Genomic DNA, 6928 nt, shown 5'->3' on the forward strand with positions numbered 1-6928 from the left:
TTTCCCTATCTAACTCAGAGCCCTGTCTTGACCAGCATGATTTCCCTTCCCGCCCAGCGTGGGGGGAAGGGAGAGACAGTTCTCTCTGCTATCTACTTCTTCCAGAACTCACTCTCAACTGACACACACTTTGGGAGGATGTCACAATTTGTATATCTTTGGGGAGTGTCTCTAACTCTGACTCATAGCAAGCCAGAGCCGGATACAGATTGGCCCACACACATCAGGGGGCGTTCCAACCAATATCCACCCCTCAGATTGACATCCTCAGAGTTGCTAGGCCTTACTGATACATTATTCAAGGTTGGAATACACACACAGGCCTAAAGAAGGAATTAACCTTTCCATGGAGGAAAGGCCCAGGGAAATTAAATAGCTGCCGGAAGGCCAGGCTATATATGTATGGCCAATTTTTTTGCCAGCAGCAGGCTCCCTACACGGAGAAGCGCGGTGAATATATATATTAGTATTATCTAATACTACAGAACTGATTTAATAAATAAACAATTTAAAAAACATAGGATTTTTCACATTTTGCTGCTTTAACATGCAGAATAAGACCTTGTATATAGTAGGCGCAGTGACGGAGCACAAGGCATCGCGTGTGCTAGAGGCACTCCCTGGCCTGTGGGATCTGAAGGAGGAGACGCGAAGGGGTGGTGTCCAAGATCCGCTGTGATTCACAGTTCCTTACGGAGGCGTGTCCGTGATGTCACGTGAGCGGTTCGCCCTCATTGGCTGAACCGCGCACGTGACACGGCCGTTGTGCGACAAAATCAAAAGATTTTGTCTCGCGCAAAATCAGCAAGGGCTGTTGCTCTCGTACACGAGTGCTCTATGGCCGTCCCCAGTGAGTCACTGCGTTTTGTTTGCGTTGCGTGCCCAATCGCCCTGACTATGGACGCGGCCCAAGGTTACAAAAAGTAATTATTAATAATCGGTGTCCAATGAATGACAGACACTGGATACTGCATAACGGAATACTGATCCCAAAGAGAGAAGTGTCTGTCCCCAACATGGGCCCACTCAAGATGGGACCCTATTGACTCTAAGCAGGAGATTACCAATCTAGCCAAATTCTAATGGAAAAAAGCCTATGTACCTCCCCAGCGTAAGAGTGAGAGCTACCAGGGGAAGCAGCAAAGACTGACCATATTGTTTTCCACCAGGCAATGTCTGAAATGAAGCCTGTCTTTTGTATGGCGAGCTTTATAAAGGGATGTGAATAAACGTCTTGTTTGTACTATAAAAGTTCCTGGCGCCCATCCTCATTTCTATCTGCATTCCCATGGCCATCCCGCATGGACCCAGCACCCTGAACAGGTATGAGAGACTGATCACTGCCACGTATATAGTTCAACTCCATGTAAACTCCTTTATTGCCAAGCAAAGAGGGTTACCCGCTGTTTTAGGGTATAGAAAAGTACATAGCAAAGAAGCTCACTTAAAACAAAATTAAGTTCTCTCAGCCATGGCTTTCACACTCAAATACAAAATGTACAGTATCAGTAAATCTCCCTATAGTGGTGAACAAGCGGACATAAGGCACATTGTAACATACACTCTCAACGCTAACTCAGATTCTAACTAACAGATTCTAACTAAGAGAGGGCTACACAGAATATCTATCAGCTGAGATAGGGGAACAGTCTATGCAGGTGACACTGGCTTAACCACTGTGCATCCTGAGTGCTAAGACCTGTCCCTCAATGCTAATATAACCCTGTTAATATTCACCACATCTTGCACATCTGCTCAGCGGTTCTTGTATACCTGCAGAGATCAGTCCCATCTCTCGAACCAGTCAAAACACCCTGAGCTGCTCAGCTGATCTTGCGTCCTGAAGGTGCTCACAAAGTCTTGTGAAAGCTGAGCAACTGCTCAGTGGATCTTGCTTCCCACGTTGGAGGTAGTTATCTGCAACTTCACTCACACTGACACATATTACCTCGTCTTCTCCGGAGTTCTTTGGCTACCTTCAGCTTTCGCTGTTTCCTTTGATCAGGCTTACGTCTCCTGATCACGTCAGGGTTACCAATGAAAGAACAACTCCAGAGTTCTTTCTGTTTCTCTATTTAAATGCTTCTAGTTACATGGTATTAGCAGGCGCTTTACAGTGAACCAGAATAAATGCTGTACAGGCATACCCCGCATTAACGTACGCAATGGTTCCAGAGCATGTATGTAAAGCGAAAATGTACTTAAAGTGAAGCATGACCTTTTTCCCACTTATCGATGCATGTATTGTTCTGCAATCGTCACATATATGCATAACTGATGTAAATAACGCATTTGTAACAGGCTCTATAGTCTCCCCGCTTGTGCACAGCTTCGGTACAGGTAGGGAGCCGGTATTGCTGTTCAGGACGTGCTGACAGGCGCATGCGCGAGCTGCCATTTGCCTATTGGGCGATATGTCCATACTCGCGAGTGTACTTAAAGTGAGTGTCCTTAAACTGGGGTATGCCTGTAATGTAGATCTCTCGCTGCGCTTATAGTGCCGGCGATGCGACGTTGCATCAAAGCAAATGCATTGTCGCCGTCGTTGGCGCTTATAGGGCACACGACGGCGCGATCAAGCAACAGCGCTACCAAAAATCTAGTAGTCACCGTTATTTGATTTTTTTCAGCGATGGTCTCCCCTTGTGGACAATCACAGAACTTCTCCGTCCCTCTGCCTTCCCCCTTTCTGACGTCCCTGGTCTTATAGCCAACGAAATCGTCTAAACTTACATTACAACTATCACAATGGCGACAGCTACTGGTGATGTCATCCGCCGCCGCCGCCATGAGTAGAAGCGCAGCCTAAAGTAGCAAATCTCTTGCTGCTTTATAGTAAAACCCACATAAATCTTCTACATACACATTCACCTTTCCTTTCTTTGGATGGTATCTTGCGGCTCAGTCAGACAGTTATAGTGTTGTACCGGTTCCATTAAAAAAAAAAAAAAACAGGTAACGGGTACCCAGGCAAAATGAAACATTTTACCCGGCCAGGTACCCGATTACCCGGACGGCACTTACCTGCAGGGACAGAAGACCAGTGAGGAAGACTTCAGCGACATATGGGACCTGCAGCAGATATCCTGGTGACGGTAGCAGCAGCAGCTGAAGGTCTTGTTCTTCCAGCGGGAGCAGCAGGAACAAAGCACACAGCTGATGACTGTGTGAGCCGGGGAAGCACGTGACCGGAGCAGGAGCGTTCCTATTGGACAGCTGGGGAGGAGCCGGCTGCAGGTAAGTGTTTAACTATTTTCAGCTGCCCTGAAATTACCCGGTGCCGGTCCCAGCCCCCTGCGGCGGGTCTGGGTAATTTCCGGGTAGCTGAAAAAGTGCCGGGTAATTCGGGTATTTTTCGGGTACCCGGCGCATCACTAGTTAGTGTCCATGGATATTAGCTATTACCCTGAGTCAGATCAGGTAAAAGTCCTTATTTGTTCATGTTGGGGCAATGCACCTTACACCCTTTGAGTGCCCCAAGATGTACTCAGTACGTCATAAGGGCCAGCATTCTAGGTGACCAATGTCGTGGAAAACTCAGTCCACACTTATTATTTAGACAAAAGCAATCTGTTGAGAAACTTTATTTCAGCGGCCGCTTACGGTACATTAACATATTAAATCAAGACATGCTGTCTGACTTAACACAAAGGCACTGGACTTTAGGCTCTAAGAAAGCTATCTTATACCAGAGAAAGGGGCAGGCATACATCATTTTGCAATATCTGCTCATATGACTTCATCGGGCATCCTTCTTTTCTTTATCTTGTTTTTCTTGCAAGTTACTTGGTTATACATTTTGCAATATATTTTAGCAGATTAAGCAAAAATAAAATGTAGGTGCTAAGCTAACTCATCCTTGTCAAGGCCGACAGCTGGTACATCTCTGACTCTAAAAGGGGGAGTTAGTAGATAAGACGAGGGGCCCAGCTAAACAAAGATCATACCGTTTCAGCACTAAGGAAAGTTGCAAAGGAAAAACTTGTTTTGCACAAACACACAATTTCACTTAAAGCTGCAGTTCAGTCTTTTTTTTTTTTTTTTATTTTTTTTTTTACTTCAATAGTGTCATGTGGGCAATCTCTAATTACCTAAAGAACTGTATAGCTGCCGGTCAATTCGTTCTCTGTCTATTGATCTGCAAAGTTTGGCGACATCTTTAAATATGGGGAATGTAAATCGTTGCTATAGGAACAAGCATGCTTGTTAAAATAGAATACAAGAAAATTGGTCTTTCAAAGTTGTTGTTTTTAAAACAGAAAATGCTAAAAGTATTTTTTCTTACTACAGAACTGATTTATTAAAAAAACCACACATGCAGGATATTGGCTGAACTGCAGCTTTAACCCATAATGCAATGAAACACAAAGAATGACTCTTCTTATAGCTATGAAAAACAAAAACCTGGTTATAGCTATGCATAGAAATAATGTGAAAATATTATTCTTCCATACCAACAACATGCAGAGTAAGTCATGCATTAAATGCTCATTTTCTAGTGTGTGACAGGGTAGGGCAACAATATACCAGTATCATAGTAATACCCTGATTAATGAAATCTAATGTTGTGCCGATATGGGAGGTGATTTATTATCGCAGTATTACTATGGTGTCAGAGTTTGGGGGTGAGAAGAGCAGCTTTGAAGTTGCCACGCTGTGGAGTCTCTCCCGGCTGTCACTCAGACACTCCCGCGGTTATGCTCACTGCAGGGAGGGAGGGGGAAGAGCGTCTGGCAGCTCTGTGTGAGACAACATGATAGAAGTTAGGCTTTGTCCAGGGTGGCGCTGAGCGGGCGCTCACACTCACGCTGGCCGCGATGAAACACATTGCGGCAATGTGTGTGGCCAGCGTGAGCGAGCGCCTGTACCTGCTCGGCGTTTAGCGCAAATTTGATTTTGCTGCTCGCAAGCGCGTCACGTGAGTGGTTCAGCCAAGGAGACCAGCTCCGTGACGTCGTGGCCACCCCCCCAAGTGATCGTGCGCCTAGCCGGCCACAAATCGCCCGGCCAAGCAGTGCGCAGCGCACCCATCCCTGCCTGGCCGAGGCCTAATGCTGCATGAAATATTTCAACCCTTCCTCGATAGCTCTCTTAACCCTTCCTCTCCCTCGTAACCCATTCACCACCCTGACACCATGGATTCAAAAGCCTCCCTTTTTGACTCTCCCTCTCTCAGGGATTCTTAAGCCCCCTCTCTGTGATTCTTAACCCTTTCCTCCATGGGACAAGCACAAACAGCCCCCTGGACCCGTCCTTCCTCCCCCTTCCCTGGGACTCTTACCCGTCCTTCCTCCCCCTTCCCTGGACCTCTTACCCGTCCTTCCTCCCCCTTCCCTGGGACTCTTACCCCACCCTTCCTCCCCCTGGGACTCAACCCTCCCTTCGAATCAACTGCAGCCCACCCCCAAATTCATCACCTCTCTCCTTATCTCTTCCGCCCCTTACCTCTTAACACCTTTCTCTTCAAACCCCTTTCACTTCCAAAGAGGCAGCAGGAAATTGCAGACACATTTGATTGTGTTGATGAAAGGTCCATATGGGACCTGAAACGTTGTCTTTCCACTATTCTTGGCTGTCACATTACATGGAGAACTTCATTATGAACGTGCGAGTAGATCTCTACTTTGTACCTCTGTCCCAGAGGAGACCTGCACATTGAAGAATGTGTTTGCCTATGTTGCCTATGTTGTGTTGGCTGCACAAGCAGGATTCCCCTCGCCTGAAACTGTTTCCCCGCACTTTGGAACCAGACAAAATTGATGAAAATCTCTCCTGTACCAAAAGGGTTAATCGCTTTATTTACAAACCCTTTCCATGTCTGCACTTCATCTTTTTTCACCTTCACTTCTTCCATTTCCCTCATTCATCCACCCCTCATCCCATCACTCTCACCTGTAGGTACTCCCTCCATTTAAAAACACAATTAATTTAGAACATATTAAAAATATATAAGAATTGTCAAAAAATGTGTTTCGTGTATTTTTAACATTTTATAAATGGAAGAAGTATCGAAGGCCGCGCTTGATAGTGCCCGCGACGTCGCCAAAAAATAAACGCATTGTTGCCGTCGCGTGCGCTTATAGTAAGCGTGACGGCGACAATGCGAAAACTGGTAGCCGCGACGACAACGCCCGGCGAAACATAACTTTCGCCTGTGGCGACGTCACCCGTCGTCGCCATCGACGGCACTATAGGCGCGGCCTAAGGATGAGTGACAGGACGAGGGGTGGAAGACTGAGGGTGGTTTTAGGGTGATGGGAGCAGTGTAGGTGAGAAAATGTGAAGTGCAGACATGGAAAAGGTTTGGAAATTCATGATTGTTCTTGCAAATCTAAAACATTTCTTTTGATAGCACATTTTATTTAGATGTAGTACTTTAATTGTAACAAATATTTGTTATGATATATATAATTTTGGCGATACATTTATTGATATCGTTATCAAAGTTTTTTTGTTATCGCCCAACCCTAGGGAGTGATTACGTATAAATGAGAGTGGCATGGAAGCGCTCTTATGGCCCTTAAAGGATTAAAACAAGAGTAGGAATATTGCCTGAGTAAAATACTGTAATATAATCACTTCACAGGGAAACTTTGGAGAAAGTGAGGCGTGTAAGAGTGCGAATTATTTTTTTATTGTTTGATTGTAGGTAACCACAGTACTTCTTCCCTCTGTCTGTGTAGATCTGCCCTTAATAACCTCAGAGTTGACAGGCATTACTTTGAGCCTATCTTATGATTGCTGTCTCGTGTCTCGCCAGCACTTCCCCGCCTCATCCCAACTGCAATCCTACATTTGAGTAGCTTTGAAATTCCGCCATACTGCCCTCTCCAAGGGGGAACATTCACTAAGTGAAGTCAATGGCAGTTAACATGCTGCATTACCTTGTATCAAGAGTTTAGTTAATTTCCAGCACAAACACGCTTAC

Source organism: Ascaphus truei, chromosome 1 (genome assembly GCF_040206685.1).
Source record: "Ascaphus truei isolate aAscTru1 chromosome 1, aAscTru1.hap1, whole genome shotgun sequence".
NCBI classification, from domain to species: Eukaryota; Metazoa; Chordata; class Amphibia; order Anura; family Ascaphidae; genus Ascaphus; species Ascaphus truei.